The 17535-nt window shown below is 41.5% G+C and overlaps 1 protein-coding gene across 4 annotated transcripts in view; it reads right to left on the bottom strand.

Annotated features, from left to right (window-relative positions):
• TAB3 (TGF-beta activated kinase 1 (MAP3K7) binding protein 3) overlaps positions 1-8060 on the bottom strand; it is a 44136-nt gene extending 36076 nt beyond the window's left edge. For 3 of the 4 annotated variants that reach the window (XM_071430357.1, XM_071430358.1, XM_071430359.1), the window contains exon 1: positions 7740-8056. The gene's annotated coding sequence lies outside the window, so the exon portion shown is untranslated. Of the gene's footprint in view, positions 1-7739 lie in introns of all 4 variants that reach the window. The other variant, XR_011679689.1, reaches the window with a different exon arrangement.
• Positions 8061-17535: the final 9475 nt, after the last annotated feature.

Below are 17535 nucleotides of genomic sequence, written 5' to 3'. Positions count from 1 at the left end.
AAAGAAAGCCCTAAGCAAGTCTAAATGCATTCCCCTTAAGTATGTAGAGTGTTCATCTTCTGAACAGACTAAAAAGCTCGTGCCAGAAATAGTTAAACTTAAAAAATGAGTGCAGCTTACATAAGCCTGTGGCACTCAACCATTTTTACTGATGGCACTACAACCAACAGTTGCAAAAAAGTTCAGAAAGTAAAACTTAGGAACTAATTCAAAATACCCATAATCCTTACTCCAAGGCTGACTAAGTAAGGCTACTGGCAAAGCTGAAACTCAAATATTTCATGAATCGTCAAGTGGATAGAGTAATCCAAGGATTATGCTCAAGAGAAGTTATTCAGAGTAACCCCAAAGCAGAAATTTGCTACTGTCACAAGGACACAACTCCTCACATAAGACACATCTGTTCTTTCTGGAATCTGTGTTCTAGCACATAATCAAAACATAATAAGAAGCATATAAAAATGTCAGTGTCATAACTACTTTCCTCTCACCTGAACCATAGGAATTCTAACACTTAAACCTATTTCTTTCTTTTCCTCTTCTTCTGGAGCCCACAAAAACCTTACCTTTCAAAACTTTCAAAAAATGAGGCATTTAGAGACTTTAGAATCTCATTCTTTAAACTCTTTTACGGGCAGCAGGACAAAACAATGATCTATGGTATAGATTTTAACAGGATTCAGTGGTAGGGGAGAAAGCACATAAGGACTGTTTGGTTTTGGGGGATCTTTCTAAAACTCAATTCACAGAAGGGAGTCAGACTTCTTTTGATCCTTTCCTGTCAGCTCCCCATGACCAATCCCCCTTCAGCAAGTTCTCTGAGCCATCAAGTCCATGAACTGACACCCACAGGGACCATGGCTTCACTGAGCCCAGGAATGACAACAAGAAGTTTTCTCCACCTCATCCAACTACCAGGAGAGTGAGCAGAATCCCTCTTTCAGAAGATATGGATTTCTTTAAAGGTTAGAGAAGGAGCTCTTCTTCCATCTCCCGTGTTTCCAGGACAGGAATCCTCCATCAGACTGGAGACACCAGACCACCACTGCTGTGTTTCAACCTCTCCATAACAGACATGAGAACAAACTGCAGTGGGATTTGTGAAACCAAAACCCAAGAACTGAACGGTACAGATAAGAACCAAGCAGCACAAGCCTCCATGCCTTGATCACATCTTGGGTAACATATGCTCTTAGGAGAAGTGTCATAAATTTTTGCTACAATTTTACAGAAAAAATGTCTCAGTTAAGGCAAAGCAGCTTTTAAGTGACTGAGTGTTCCTACAGAAATAGAAGTACTGTTTATCACAGTACCAGAAACGTCTGTGTTGTTGGTTCTAGTGCCTCCATGAGTAACAACAACAGAGATCACTGAAGATGCCTCAGTGTCCACACTGCTACAGAAAGGTCTCACTCACCTGATGGAACTAAGACCATTAAGACCTGCTGCACAGTGCTCCTGAGAGGATTCTTTCTTCTCTTTGGAAAACTTCAAGTTGTCCTCTACAGAAGCCACTTCCCTCTTACAGACCTCTTACTCCTAGATCAAGGAACTTTATTTCAACACTTAAGTCATTTTTGACTCTCTCTCTCTCTCTCCTTTTTTTTTTTTTCTAATACAGTAGATCATGATTTCTAAACACAGACCAAAATAGCTGATCTTACTCAGGTCTCTCTTAGGCCTAAGGCTACCTTCAGCCTCATTTACCTCAACTCCCAAATCTTGAAAGGGATTGGCAGGTAGAACATTTACTTGACTTGGAACTTTCTTTAAAGCAAAAGAAGCATTTACAGCATCTAAGGCTGGGCTTCAAAAGCCAAGAGGCATATTTCATTTAAGAGAACCTACATTCTGCCATTTATGAACTTAATTCAGCTGCAATAGATGTGGTACAAACGCTCTCTTCCCTGTCTGACCTCTCTTCCTTTAAACTGGATATTCCAAGAAAACAATAATTAAAAAATGTTTGTTCCAGAAAGTGCCAATGAACTCAAACCAACACAGAAGGAAGCTGGATGTAAACAGGGATAATGCTCAGTCACTACTTGCTACTGAAACCAGTACACATTGAAGAGCAACAGCTTCAGTGTAAGAGCAGGACAAAGTACAAAACTGCAAACATATTCCTGAGCAATTATTCAGAAAGTTCTTACTCACAATGCATGAAGCATTCAGCCCAACAATGAGATTTGTTGTGAAACACATGCATTGAACATTGATGCTCATGAACTTAGAACAGCATGCAAATTTCTATAACACTTTCATGATGCTGCCCAAACAGCAGGAAACAAAGCATAGACAAAGGACTAAAATACCTGTTCCCCTGTGCTGTCCATTTGAAACTGACTAATGAGTTGAAAAAAATCCATGGTAATGTACAAAAGCACCGACAAAAGTTTAAAATATAATTTCGTGTAAGTGTTCTGAATTCAGCTACAACACTTACTCAGCAATTACTGAAGTCCCATTTGCAAATGTCCAGATCGCCCAGCAGCTAAAACTTGATTTTTATCAGGAAAGAACATAAAGTGACTTTTCAGCAGGATATCCAGCAAATAACTTAAAAGTTTTTAACACATTCAAATCAGCAGTGAGAAGATGATATTTGATGTAATGCTTGCTAGTAGAAATTTAACCTATTTGTATTTTGAGCAAATATGAAGCAACAGAGAAATTGTACCAAATTAACACTTGGTCTTATCTAAACATGTAATTTCTGATCCAGCATTAGCAGGATTACAGTAAGAATTACTTTCAAGATTAACATAAGAATTCCAAGAAAAAAAAGCAGGTACACTTTAGCAATGCTCTGCAACAGCCTAGTACCTGGCTTACTATTTCTGCCAGCTGATCTTAAGAACATCCACAAGAAAGCCAAGTCCTATATTTCTTTCATAACTTGCACAACATCTAGGTAAAAAAAAAAAAGCAACAAAACCCAACCATCTCCTATTCATCAACTATCATTGATCCAATGCCCAACAAGAAGAACAAAACAAATCTGTAACCCTTTCAAGTGCTAAGAAAAAATGCCCACATCTTGAGTCAAGCCAAAGTATACAAACTCCTCACTGAAGACACAGAATTACACCTGAGGATTTATACCAACGTGACAAATAACATACCTAGCACAAGCAAAGCCTTTTGCCAGCCAATTGCTAATGCAGCTGTGGCATTGTAAACCAGGAAGAGTTCAAACAGATGAGACTTGGGGGCAAATCACCTCAGAATATAACCAAGGAACAGAAAAATGCTTAAGTGTAAAGCTGCAAGATTAAAATACCAGCACTGCTGTGGTTCTTTTTACCAAATCTGGTAAGAAACAGTCAATACTGAATGCAGTTTATTAAATTGCTCAAGTTTTTTTCCTGCCACAACATCCAAAACAAATACTGATAATAAAGGTTTTCTTTTTCTAAAAACTCTCCATTTGCCCCAAGATCAACCATGATTTCACATAAATTGATCCACTTTTCAAACTAACATACACTTTAGCAGACATGCAATTTCATTTGAAAGTAAGTATTTCATTTTGAGTGTGGAACAAGACTGACCAAACGGAATCTGCTGAAGGGTGTTTTCCAGAAAACACTCTTAATGATCCACCAGCAAGCCCACATGCAGGTAGGAAAACATCTGTACTTGAGCTGTGACAGCGAGGCTGCTCAGCACCACCACAGCAGAATGACCTCCCTCCTTTCTCTCCCTTTGCTATTTGCTTACAAAGCCCCCTGCTTTAAACAACTCTCTGAAAAGAGCCGTAATTTTCCTTACAGAAGAGCCAGATTAGGACAAAACCTGATAATTCAATGCTTTTAAAATACCACTGCTTTGAATTCAGACCCTTAATAAAATAAAGCCCACCAGAAACTGAAGAACAAATGTTTCTTAAAAACACAAAACTGTATATAACTTTAACAGATATGGCATTTTTCATCTTTAATCTCTAGTGCTATGCTGGCTATTTTAAAACAATACCTGAAAAGGGAGAAACATTCAACATAGTAATCAATGGGGTGTAAGAATATTGAAATGTTATTTCCACAGTGACATTAAGCTGAGACAGACATTGTGATCTATCTGGTATAAATAATCTTCAAAAAGAAAAGAACAAGAAAAATGCCAAACAACAAGAACTCAGTGCACAACTTGAACTATATCAGCAATACTGTGGCATTGTCTCACCATATTACATACTGAATTTTGTGACATCTATTTCAGCTTCTCAACTCAATGAAAACACCCCAATGGTGTTTCTTCTGGAAGTTGTGCACGTGAGTCTCCTGGATTCCAATACCACAGTGCCACTTCTTAAACACTGACAGATACAGCACAGAAGTTGCTGACCAACCACTCTCCTCACACAGAACAGGAGACACCCAGCATGGGCATTCAGTACCACAGAACCACCTACACTAGCACCACTTGCCTGGAGCTGGAGAGAGCATTTTGTTTAAGTATTATGAGCACATGGCCAGTTTGAAAGCCTTTCAAAGGACAGCTTTGGCACTTGAAGGTTTGGCAGACTACAAGAACCTACTCTAGCAGTGCTTTCAACCAACACCTTCAACATTTGCACGAGTCTAAACAAGTATTTCAAAACTCATCTTTCCATTTGCAGAGAGAGTTTCACACGTGAGAACTGGCACCATGACATCACCACACATGCAACTTCTGCAAAGCAGTTCTCAATCTCTCACAAAAACAAGACAGTCAATGTTGACTTTTGGACAGTATTTTAGTCTACTATGACCATATGGAAATAAGCCTAGAGAAAATTTGTACTCTAGAGAGAAGCAAGAGCTCCAACCTGGAAAAAAAAAAAGTGACAATAAGAGAAAACTTTGCCAGAGATTTGAAAGTAAATCCCTAATATCAGTTTACTGCACTAGGTAGCACCAACATTTTTCAGTTCAGCTTTATTTTTCTGTTAGAGTAAAGACAGGGACAGGAAAAGATACTGCAAGAACCACAAGTCACAGATATTTCTACCAATTTCTACCACATATCTTGCAGAGTAGCCCAAAAGGTGCTCATGGTAATGTTTCAGGCTCTGTATGAAATCTCTCAGTTTCACACTGTTTTTCACCTGCCTTTTAACCATACCACATAACAAAAATAACTTCCACTGCAAACACCTTCAGTTACACTTTCCTTGTGTTTATGTGTGAGCACACAGGCACTGCACCTACAGCAGAGGAACAGCAGCATCATAGATGCTCCCAGAGCAGAATGTGTCATAGCACAGTTGAGTTGGATGACTAAGCACATACTCAGACTTGATGTTACCCAAAATTTACTAGATTTGATCATTTACTCAATGGCTCGATCATCACTAAAATACCTTTGGTGTCAAAAAAGTAAATCAAAGGCTTTTGCTTGTGTTGGTGATTTTATTGAAACACTGAAGCTGTGAAAGTAGGGATTTGAAAATCATCCCAGTTGAAGGCAAAGTGCTTTGAAAAAGAATTCAAAAAAATACTTTAGGTTTCCTATTTATTATGAACTGCAGTACATACCCATGTAACTCTTGCCCTAACCAAGAATACTTCTGCAGATCATGCTTTAAGGATTCTTATGCTGTTTACAAATACAAACAAAATGAATCACCACAGGTTTGAAATCAGGAGAAAGCCTCTAGACCAGCACAACCAAAACCTTCATTTAAGCCCTACGTAATTCTCGAGAGGGGACAGAGGAGAGTTTGCCAGATGACCCAAAGAATCACATCAATGTACTCTCCTGGATGACTACAAAGGAGTATTTTCCCATCAGTATTTCCTGTTACTCTGCAACTCAACAGAGACACCAGCACAGACATCTCCAAAGCTGGCTGAATGTCAGATGTGTTTTCACAATACCTATTCAACTTGTCTAGTCTTCCTCAAGATGAAAAGTCATGGAAAGGAAGAGGAGCCTCAATGAGATTCAAGAAACAAGAATGGACACAGATCTCACAACTCCCTCATTACATTTACCTGACATCATTATATGTAAAGGTTATGACACAAGATGAAAAAAAATACATAATAAAAGTATAATTTCATAATAAGAATACATCATACTCATCTGACTACCTGTGTTTAAACCAAAAGATTCAAGATTAAAGGCAGGCTTAAATGCTGATTTTATTATTCTTTACTAATGTGCACAAAATTTGGTAGCTGGTAATTTTATGGACAAACAGACTTCTATATATACATTAATACAGGTTGTTAAGGCACTCTTCAGATTGCTTCTGTCAATAGACACCATTCATAAGGCAGGACAAAGTGCAAGCTTTAACAAATGTTGTGAAATACTTTATTTTTAAGAATCCTGTTCCTCTCTCTCTACAAAGAGGAAATGAATTTAACATTTCTTTTTACATGAAATATGTTAACTGCAAGTATACTTAAGGAGGGGCAGAAGAAAGTATTGCTTTTTTCACAGAGCTAGAAAACAAAATTAAAGTTACCAGAACAGTGACTGGCCTTTAACCATGCAAGCTTTACCTGTAAATTTCTGTTCTACTAAGTCCTCTGGAAATATTAGTGATCAGGTGGACCTGCTAGAGAACATAAGCCCATAAAGAAATACTACTCAATTTTGTCACAGTAAACACCAGCACTAAAAATAACAAACACATATTGACACATCAGCTGGATAGGTTGACCTGACCACTCTCAAGATTTATTTAGAATTGAAGAATAGTGTCTTCAAACCTGTTAGCACTGAGACCTTCCATAACAGTTTCATGCATGTTTACCTGAACACAGTGTCTTACTTTTAATTTTTTCCATTACTTTCCAAGTATGGCAAATCTAAGCCATTCCATTTTTTTTGGACACAGGGAACCTCTACCAAAACCTGAAGTATAGATACTCCCAAACCACCTAAGCAATTGTCTTTCCTATCCTTGTTTTCTCCTTGCCAAAGCCAGGGAAACAAGGGCCAATATCATGTTACAAGTTATGTTTGAACAAGGGGAAAAGCACAGCGACTGCACAGTCCTACACTAACACTGAACGGTATAAATAAGAGCTGCATCCATCCTCCATATCCACTTACATTTAAAAAAACACCGAAAACGAAACTCGAGTTAATTTTCCTCACAGCCAATACAAGCAGCCGATAAGATCTCAAACCCGACCTGAAGCCAAGACTCTGGACAGAGCACAGCCAAGGAAGGCCTTGCTACCTTTGGGGGCCTTCTATTTCTAGAGCCAAGGCACAGCAGCAGCAGCAGCATCGCGCTGCAGTCACGTCCAAGGGGCAGCGTTTACCTGTGAATCCATTTGCTTTTCATTAATTAATTTATTTTTACGCAGCAAGAGCAGCATCAGTGGCCCAGCAGGCAGCACAGCCCCTGCTCAGGGGACACCCGCACGGGATCCCCGGGCACTCCGCCCGCCTCGCTCCGCAAAGGGCTCCAAAAACAAAGACCAAAGTTTTCCCTGTTCGGTGCGTGGGAGTGCAGCAGCAAAACAGGAGCCAGGATCAACACGAGCCGCCTCCCGTCACCACACCCGGGCCCACGCAGGGCAGGAGAGCCCCTGCTCCCCGGGGCAGCCCGTCTGTTCCCCCGGCACGGCTGCAGCCCGCTCCCGCACGGGGAGGGGGGACACCCACAGCCGGCGGGATGGGGAAGTGAACGGGGGTGTCACCCGAGCCTCCCTCCCTCACCCCCGGCAGCAGGGAGGCCCTGCCCGCCCCCCGATTCACCCCCACAGCCCTCCCTCACCACCGCCCCCCCTCACCGTGCTGCGCTGGGGGCTCGGCTCCGGCTGCGGCTGCGGCTCCGGCGGCTGCATTCCCGCCCCCCGGCTCTGCCCCGGGCCGCGCTGCGGGGGCCCCCCCGCTCCTCCTGAGGAAGGGGAGAGGCAGAGGCGCGTGGCCCGGCGGGCGGGCGGGCGCGGGGAGAGGCGGCTGGAGCAGGGAGCGGGTCCCGGGGCAGAGCGCGGCCGGGAAGCGCTTCCGGGCTCAGTGCGGGGCGCTGGGGCCGCCGGGCGGGGCGGGGCCCCGGCTGCGCCCAACGGCGTCCGACATGGCGCGGCCCGCGCGCGCCGGACCGCACGGCTCTCGCGAGACTTGGCGGAGTCCGCGGCGGCGGGGAGGGGGGAGCGGGGGCGCGAAGGCGCGCGGCAACGAGCGGGGGAGGCGGGAAAGGGGCGGGGCCGGGGGCGGGGCCGGGACCGAGGGGCGGGGCCAGGGCGGCGTGAGGGGGCTCCGCGCTGGGGCTGCCTCCTGTCCCTTCCCCAGCCCGGCCCACGGGCGCTTCTCAGCGCCTTTAAACGAAACTTCCCCCTAGCCGGGGCAGGACACAGCGCTGTGTGCTAGAGCTGATTGGGGACCCTCGCTCCCGGCTCCCCCCCTCGAGAAGCCTGAGCGTGGTTGGGCAGGAGCTGAGGTGTTATTTTCTGAGTGTTGGGAGCAGCGATGAGGTGCGTGCCCACAGTGGTTACACAGTTCACAGAATGGGTCCGGTTGATCACGGTGGGTCATCCGGCCCAGCCTCTCGGCTCAGGCAGGGCCTCACAGAGCACAGGCTCGGGGTTGTGTCCAGACGGTGCTGGAATGGCTCCAGTGAGGGAGACTCCATGCTCTCCATGGACGATCTGTTCCAGTGCGTGTTCTTACATGGCACAGGATAGCTGTGAGCAGAAAAACGCTGCTGTGCTGTGCTCCTACCCAAATGTCTCATGATCCCATGCCAGCCCAAGTAACATTTTTGGTCCTTCTGCTTGCAGGATGGACTCGAGGCTATTATGATTAATATGGATTGATCCAGTGTGAACTTTTAATTGACATCTCCGGAGGCTGAAATCTTCCTGTTAAGGCAGAGCCTTGCAGATGGTTTAGTGGGTGTACACTGATTTTTCATCCACACACTGGGCCTTGAGATTGCACTCGGTTTGTACTCCAGTATAAACTGGTTTAAAGCGTCTTTTCACAAATCATAAAGACTATTATTTGTGTTCTTCAGGGTTTGTGTGTGTGTGTGTGTTTAGGTATTTTCTTTGTTTAAACAGCATCTGTCTTGTGTAGATTTTTTTTGTCTTTTTTACTTTTTTTGTCTTTTTTACAGTTTCAGAGCCACAGAAACACCATTGCACTGATAGCAATGAGAGCAGATGCAGAGCCCTGTAACCACCTCCTGTCTCTCTCTGGCACAGGATTGGAAATGCAGGGGGGGATGTGTGTCTTGTATTGCCATTACTGACTCTCCACGTCATCTTCCGTGTGCAGAGGCCTCAGCTCCTGTGTCAGAGGTTGTGTGAAGTCAATTAAGGAATTCCTGTATTCTGATCCCCACATCGGAAACACGCCAAGCCTGACTAACACTTCTGGAGAAGCAAAACTGGAAGTAAACAGGATCTTGATGCAACAATACTTTTATCTAAAAGAGCTTGATTCTTATCCTCTGACTGGAACTATTATCAAGATGCTGAAGTGCATATTCCTCAGCAAAAATACATAATTTCCAAATATAAGTGTGTGCTGTTAATGCCAATATGTAGTCTCACTTAAAATGTAAGAAACAGCCCTTGCTGCAGCTGTTGATGGTGGGCACATGACAGTCTCTGTGGCCTGACTTACACGTGCTGGCCCTGGCATCAGCATTTTTTGTGTTTTCCAGCTACAGTCTTAATTCATCCTGTCATTGTTGGTTCCAGATTTTTCAAATCAACATCTGAGTCACTTTGTCACTGCCCCTCTGTAAAGTCCTTGCACTACAGCTCCAGTGAGTCCTGGCAAACCAGTGTAGCTTCATACAAGTGGGCTCCATGGCTCCTTTTCACTTCAGAAGCAACCAGTGCTTTGTTTTGTTTGGAAATGATGCTTTTCCTCTGCAATTCTCTGTAGTGGACTGACAGACGACTGTAATCCAGCAATTGCCTGACTTTTATCCCACTTTCAAAGCAGAAATTGCAGACACTCAGAATTTTTCATCTACCCTTTGCTAGTTGTATGCTTGAGAGCAGGATTGTGAGACTGGGAAATTAATCGCTCCTGAAACTTCACAATTAATCATAGCACAGCCAGGGCTGTGCTCAAGAATTTAAGAAAAAAATCCTTATGGGTATTAGGTGCCTGATTACCCCAGAAATCAAAGGTTGTGTATGTTCTAACTTTCCTGAACACATCTCTGAAAGCAGTTAATTTTATTGCTGATCCAGCTTTTGTGTCTCTTAGCCATATGACAACTACAAAAATTGATTATACGGAAAAGGAATGTTAGGAAAGCGCTTAATGCATTTTTAGCTGCTTCTAATGGGATTTAGCAGCTGGAAACAAGGAGAGCTGGCACTGAGTAATCAGGGCTGTTCTTAGACAGCTGTGTGGGAACCAGAGTATCAGGACTCTGAAATAAATCACCATTTTTTTCCCTGTATTTTAAAATATGCAATATATGCAAGGAAGAATTTGAAAGCTAGCTCTCAATACTTGCAGCTCAGACAGTTAACTCAAAGTCAGATGGAATTCATTGTTAAATCCAGTTCTGTAATAACTTCTAGATGAAAATGCCCCTGGGTTCTGTGTGATTTTTTTTTTTTGTATTTAATGCTTGTGGCAGTTACTACTGCCCATTTTTGAAAGGCCTCAGGTTTGGATTTAAATTCCATGCTACATTAATTTTTAAGCAGAACAAAAATGTAGTTATTTCTGCTCCCCTTTTCTCTTTATTAGCATCAATCCAAGAGACCCATTTTCCTATTTTGGAAGAAAGCAATTTTATGCATGTTTGTGCCTAGGCATTGCAGTCAGAAAAACGTCTTGGTAAAGTGGCCCTTCCATAGGTTTTCTGTCTGAATAGTTCCTATACTCACTTAGCTCCATTTACAAATCAAAAGCATAATTTTCAACATAAGCACTGTAAACTGAGTCTTGAAAATCCCCCTGTTACACCATGGTTGGTGTTTTGTCACTGAAATGCACTGAATAAGTTTATTTGGTGATGCCTAAAGGGGAATATGGTTCCACTGTGTGGGGATGGAGTGCATCTATTTGTCATATTTGTCAGAGTTTTAGTAAAAAAAATAAAATATATTTTTTGGTCCTAAAGTATTTATGTATTTATAAGTATTTATGAAAATAAAAAAAAGAGGAATGTGTGCCTAGAGTAAGAAGGTACCATTGTTTTCATACTATTTTCCTTATGGAAGGAAATTACCTTGGGATAAAATCTAAGCAGTCATATATAGGTGTGTGGTGGTACTTTGGGTCAGTGTCAGGTCCTGCTGACCCCTGTGGTAGTTTGTATTCAAGAAATTGCAGAATTCAGGGTCTAAGCAGGATTATTTAGGTGGAAGCCTATGGAACTGGAGCTCACAGTGAAGGATATCCTTTCTATGATAATTTTAATTCTGCCTGCGTATTCTTTAAAAAGTCCTGTGCCATTGGTTTGTAAGTGTGCCTCACTTCTCTGTGTTTCATTACATTTAAACAATGTATCCTTGGCCTTTCCTCAATTTAAGGTGAATTCTATGCCCTAAAAACAATTTCTAGAGCACAACTCATGTACTTGACTCCAAATTTAATCAAAACTTTTTGGAATTACACATAATCCTTTGTACTTTTCTTTCTGCTAAAGCTGTTTGCAAAGCTGTTGTAAAGCTGTTTTGACTCTGCTAGATACCCAGGTTATTTTTTCATTTCAAATTGGTGTCAGCCATGTCACTGAGGTAGCAGTGGAAAATGTTTGTTTTAACAGGGTTCATGGATCAAGAAGTTGAGCTCAAAGAAGATATCTTGGAACTTAGTAGTAAACACTGCAATAGTGAAACTGAGTAGTAAAAATAAACCTCTGAGAAAATGGAAAATATTCCCAAGGGCAGTCAAAAATGTTATTGCTTTATCTTTAGGTGGAATCTTTTGCTGCCTTATGAAGTGGAGATCTAAATAACTGCATATTGTTGGACCCTAAAAAAGGTCACCTGACAGTTTGAGGAACCTGTTGGTGTATGTTCGTGTGCCTGTGTGTCCAGGAAAGGATAAGGCATTATCCCCCACTATTCCCTTTTCCCCTTATTCTCTGCTTAGACATAAAACACTGTGTGTCACATTTCTTTTTGTACCAGAACATTTTCAAGGGATGCCTTTTTACTCTGAAGTTCTGTGAGTGACTCCAGCAGGCAGGGACAGAACTCTGCTGCTCTTTGGGAATGGTCTTCTGACCTGGAGAGCCAGGCAGACACTGGGAAGAGCCAGAGCTGCTCCCCCAGGGACCCCCCACCTCTTAGTTGGCTTGCAGTTATCACTTTTATTTTGCAATTTCTGTAATTTAGTTTGCTGCTTTACCGATTAGTCTGTGACTTAGAAGAACTAGACTTTTTGAACAACAGATTCTTCAAAAGCATGTTTAAAAACTTTTGAAAATTTCAGGTGTTCCTTTGCAGAATCTCCTTAACAACTGCAGTCCTGGCATAGTTGCTGTCTCTATAGCTGTAAAGTTGGTGCTGGAAGACTGATGAATTAAATCAGTCACATAAGGGATTGGGGCATAAGTGGTTTTCAGTGTTTGAATGGGATATGTAGTGTGAGGAAAGTGAAAAGACATCCTTGTATGCATGCCTTGCATGAACGCACATTTTTTCCATGAAGTGACATGAAGACTGTGTTTCTCTTTTGGATTATATATATATAAATATAATTGATTCCCTTGGGGGTGTTTTTCATTGCTGTTGTAAAAAAACGCCAAAAACTTGTTTTTAAAATTTTAAAAGTTTAATAGTAATAAAATGGCTATAAAAATAGTAATATAATTAGAGTAATAAAAATTTGGACAATTTGGATTAGGACAATACAAGTCCTAATAAAAACAAAGAGTTATGGACAGTCCAGGTACCTCTTTCTGGGCAAAATAAGCCCAAAAAAGGACCCACGTTAACAGAGGATTAACCCTTAAAAACAATAACCTGTTGCATATTCATACATCTCATGCATGATGCATAAATTCCATTCAAACACAGGATTCTGTCTGGTCAGCGTCAGCTTCTTCCTCTGAATCCTAACGGCACCTCAGGTCTGAGTGAGGCAGGAAGAAGTTCATTTCTCCTGATAATGGAGCATTAATTCCCCCTCTCTGAAAGATTTAGGTGTCCTGTGGCTGCTATCTCACTGTGAGTCCTTTCTTTAAAAAAATGATCTTACATAGCATAGTTTCTATTTTAACATTATGTTATAACCTATAACTATATTTAACACACCACTTAAGAAAATTAATACAACATAACTTTCTAACATAGCACATATAACATTCATGTTAATATTTGTGAAAAGCCAATCATAAAATACACATTTTTCACAGCTGTTAATTTGGTGCTCTGGTCAGATGTAGTTTCTGAATACCTAGAGTTTCCCTGTGGTAGCAGAAATTTAAATAAATGACATCATTTACTCCTTCTGTGCCAGTGCTATTGTGTGGGACTACTGTATTCTCTAAAATGAGCTTCCGGTTTTATCTTAGGTGTGGCTGTCCTTCCGCAGTGCACACAATGCCCCTGCTCTGAGTCCATTGTGCCATTTATGTCTTACATAGATGCACCTAGACTGGGGAGTCTGATTTGTAAAATTGCTTTTAAGGATTTTTAAATTTTTGAGAATAAAAGAAACACATTTGCAAATTGCCCTAATAGAAGACTCTGTGTGCGTTCCTTAACTTTGGATGATTTGGTGGTTTGCAGTTCCCTCAGGATGAGTAACATTTTTCCCTCAGTTCTTGTAATCAGATCTAATAGTATCAGGGTGTTTTCTCCAGTTCCCAGATTTTTCACTGAAGTGTGACATTTGAAAAGGAGATAATGCTTTTGAGTTGTACTGACTGCTTGTCCAAACTCATCATCACATCCTGTCAGTGGCCCAGCCATTGCTCAGTGCTGGCTGATCCTGTGAACAGGAACAGGGGCAGATAGCAGATCACCACATCACATCAGATATAGTCGCTGGTGAAAGCAGTCAGAATGACTGGGACAGAAAAACCCAGTCTGTAGAAACAAAATACTCATCCTTATGGGAGTGCAAGAGAATTCTGATAGAAAGCATTACTGCCTAAGGATCAAGTGCTCTTTACACTCTTTCTTGCTTTCCTACTCATTTATTGGGTGAGAGAAATACAAGGGGTGTTACACCCCTGTGAGCTGTCCCAGAGGGAAGGAATGATGTGTTTTGACTGTGAAGTGAATACTTCCTTTTATTCTCTGTTGTTTTCTCCTATTCCTGGAAAGATGCACAAGTGTAAGAAAAAATTATTTCCAAACCATGCTCTGTAATACCACTCAAAGGTGCAACCCTGCTGCGGGATATGAGTGAAAACCAGCTACTTACATGAGGTTTGGGCAAAGGTTCCTATTTATTATATAAAATACAACAGATTTCATTCTGTGATTGTTTTGATTGTATTTTATAGCCTGCTATGGAAAGTTCATTTCAGCCATGCTGAAATATTTTGGGCCAGCAGTAAGAGCATAAGTTGTGTGGGAAACATTTTCAGCATCAGTCTATTGAGTCAGCACCTGCAGTATCTTTACTCAGTAAATGATGGGGCATAACCACACCTGGTTTAATCTAGCTAGCATGCAGTTTGACAATCATACAAACATAGCACTGTAGGTTCTAGCAAGGGCTCACAAACTTCATATATATTATATATAAATATATGTAGGGTTTTCTGCACATTTGTAGAGTCAGTGATGAAGTGTGTGTTGCTGAGTCTGTATTACTCCTGTTTCCAGATGAAAGTTAATGTGAGTGTGGCCACTACACCAGAACCAGCTCTTGTGTCAGGGTCATCTGCAGAGAGGCTGCAGTGGTGTCATAGCACAGACTGGGTTAGTAGCCAGAGATTAATGTAATTTATGACCTACATGTGTTCCTCAATAGTAATGGAGAATTTTGTCTCAAATCACTGGGCAAAGCATGTAATTTCTTGGAAAGGAAACTTTAAGGTAGAGCCCTATAACTAAATATTTAAAAGTGTCTTGCTGTTGATTGCAGTTTATGACATCTTGCAGTAGTGCAGAACAGCCTACAACAGTTCTATAACTCAGCAGCACCACTTTTGGAGGAAGACTGGGATGGTTGAAGAACACTGGTACCTCAGGGAGAGTTGAGGCCAAGAAGTTTTTTAAAACACAGCTCATGCTGCAACACTTTATTGAAACAGTTCCCCTCAATTCTTGAGAAACTAAAACTTAATTCTGAAGGCATCTGAGACTCCTGTTCCAAACTCTCATCTCAAGACAATAATCCAGTAAAGTGCTGGACTCCCAGCAGCCTGGGCCATATGTGAGTATTTTACAGGTATAAGGGTAATGTAAGGCGAGGGCAGAGCACAAAACTGTTGCTGATGGTGCACAAGGACTGTGCACAACATGACCTCAGTGATTTTGCAGCTGGGACACCATGGGCTGGTGTGTGCAGCAAGGAGAGTTTGCAGAGTCACTCGCAGCCATTTCTCACCAAGCGCTGGGGACAAACAGCTTCTATTCCCAAAGTGACACCAGCTCATATGTGGGGTTTTTTGTTAGTTAGTTAACTTGCTTGCTGGGGGCACTAGTTTATGAGCAAGAGACTTCTCCTGTCTCCAGCCAGCTGAAAAGCACTGGCCCTTCTTTCTGTGAGGTGCTGGGGTCAATGGTAGCAGGTGCTTCCAACACTTCTGGTGTGGTGAGCCATAATTGAAGTGGGAAGTCAACTGATAAAAAAAAAATCTTCTTACATCTGTCTTTTTGCTGAAGTCCTTCTGCTAGCTGCCATGGATTCCTTGGTAGTAACTTGAAATCCATTAAATATTAAGCCACACAGTATTAATACTATGATTGTCTTTTGATCCGCAGACCATTGGCTTTTTCCAGTTACGGGACCTAATATAAAGCATATGAAAACAGAAAACAAATCCTGCTGTCATCAGGTGAAATTAGATTAATGTTTCCTTTTTAGGAAATTCCAGATGGTCTGCAGAAAGGTTTTCCCTGAGACACTAATAATAAAGATTCACCACCTTCTGCTCTCTTTGAAAATACACACTCCTGAAATTCATTCCACCATTTTTCTCCTTAATGAATAGAAGTAAATTTTCTGAAGACTAGGAAGAACTTCTTGCTGCTGGTTTTGTATGGAATACTTAAATTTTATAAAATTGGGCAACTATTCTAACGTGCATAGTTAAGGTACATTTGTTCTCTACTAATCAAGGCTTTCATAGTCCAGCCTTCTGTATTTTTTTTCTACAGAGGTTATCAGAGCATGAAAAGGAGTTCTGATTAACCTTCTGTCAGGTACTGCAAGAATAAGAACAAGCAAAAAAATGACAGAAAATTCCAGCAATTCTCCTGGGTTATATGACCAGACAAAATCTGGATAGGTGGGTTTTCTTCAAGCCAGTAGTTTGAAAAGACAGGCAAAGTTCACAGGCGGCAGAGGAAATAAATCAACCAGAAAAAAAAAAAAAAAGAAAAAAAAAAAGAAAACAATATGAATGCTGACTTTCAGAGAGAAATACCTCAGGGAATTAACACCTTTTAAATAAGCCTTTAACTGGACATGCAGCTTTCCACCACAGAAACTGAACATCATTTCCAAGCAATGTATTTTCCTTTGTGTCAAATCTGTGCCAACACAATAGTAAACACAGTGAATGCAATTAAAAAAGGATGAAAGTCTTCATTATTACAATGAAATAAATGGAGAAGAGAAAGTAAATACTTAATATTTCAATATTAGGGAACAAAGTGAAGCAGTAAATGAATCAGGCTAAGTATTTCACTTTTCACTAATAAAAAAAATAATATTTTTCAACATCTGTGAGAATTGTTTTCTTAACAAACACTTCCAATTATATGTGAAACAAGGCAGCTGCTCATTTCCAAAGACAGATAACTAAGTATTTTTAATTTATGTTGTCACACAATCCTTTATTGCAGTAAAATACAAAGGATGTTCTTGAATTTTTTCACATCAGACAGCAGCTGACAGCCACTACTATTGTAGCTTTAAAGACTTACTTTTTTGTCTGTCTTGTCCCCAAGGAAATGTTTTGTTTCAGAGTCCACATATGCCTTTCAAAACGTACCTTCAGCAATATAAGAGCTGGAATGGTGTTATTCATCCTTGAATTCAAGGATTCCACTCCAGAACTCTTACCCAAAGTTACCAGGCTGCATTGCCTGGTTTCAAGTGAAAGCCATTCAGTTTTCCACGAATTGGAAGGTACGGTGAAGTTTAAAGAAACAGCTGCTTTTAAAGATGACTTTCCAAACCTCGCTCACACAGGGTCTGCTGCTTGTTAGCATTCAAGTCAAGGCGAAATTATCTGTGCTTCCTTTGGCACAGAAGCTAATCCTGGTGCATGGTTTGCATGGGAAGGCAGCCAGGCCCCGGCGCAGACAAAACTCCGCGCGTATCCCCGGAGCGAGCGCTCGCAGGACGCCTGGCCCCGCGCCTTTCTCAGCAAGGCCATAAATCTTCTGGAAGCCAGCAGCATAGGGGAGGCTGAGGCTGGGCTTTGCTGCTTCGATTTCCTATCTCATTTCAGTCTTTCAGCCAGAAGATGTG

This window comes from Agelaius tricolor, unplaced genomic scaffold (assembly GCF_023055355.1).
Source record: "Agelaius tricolor isolate 1412-34295 unplaced genomic scaffold, bAgeTri1.0.p SCAF_7, whole genome shotgun sequence".
Taxonomy (NCBI): domain Eukaryota; kingdom Metazoa; phylum Chordata; class Aves; order Passeriformes; family Icteridae; genus Agelaius; species Agelaius tricolor.
This window is presented reverse-complemented; position numbering and strand designations above follow the sequence as displayed.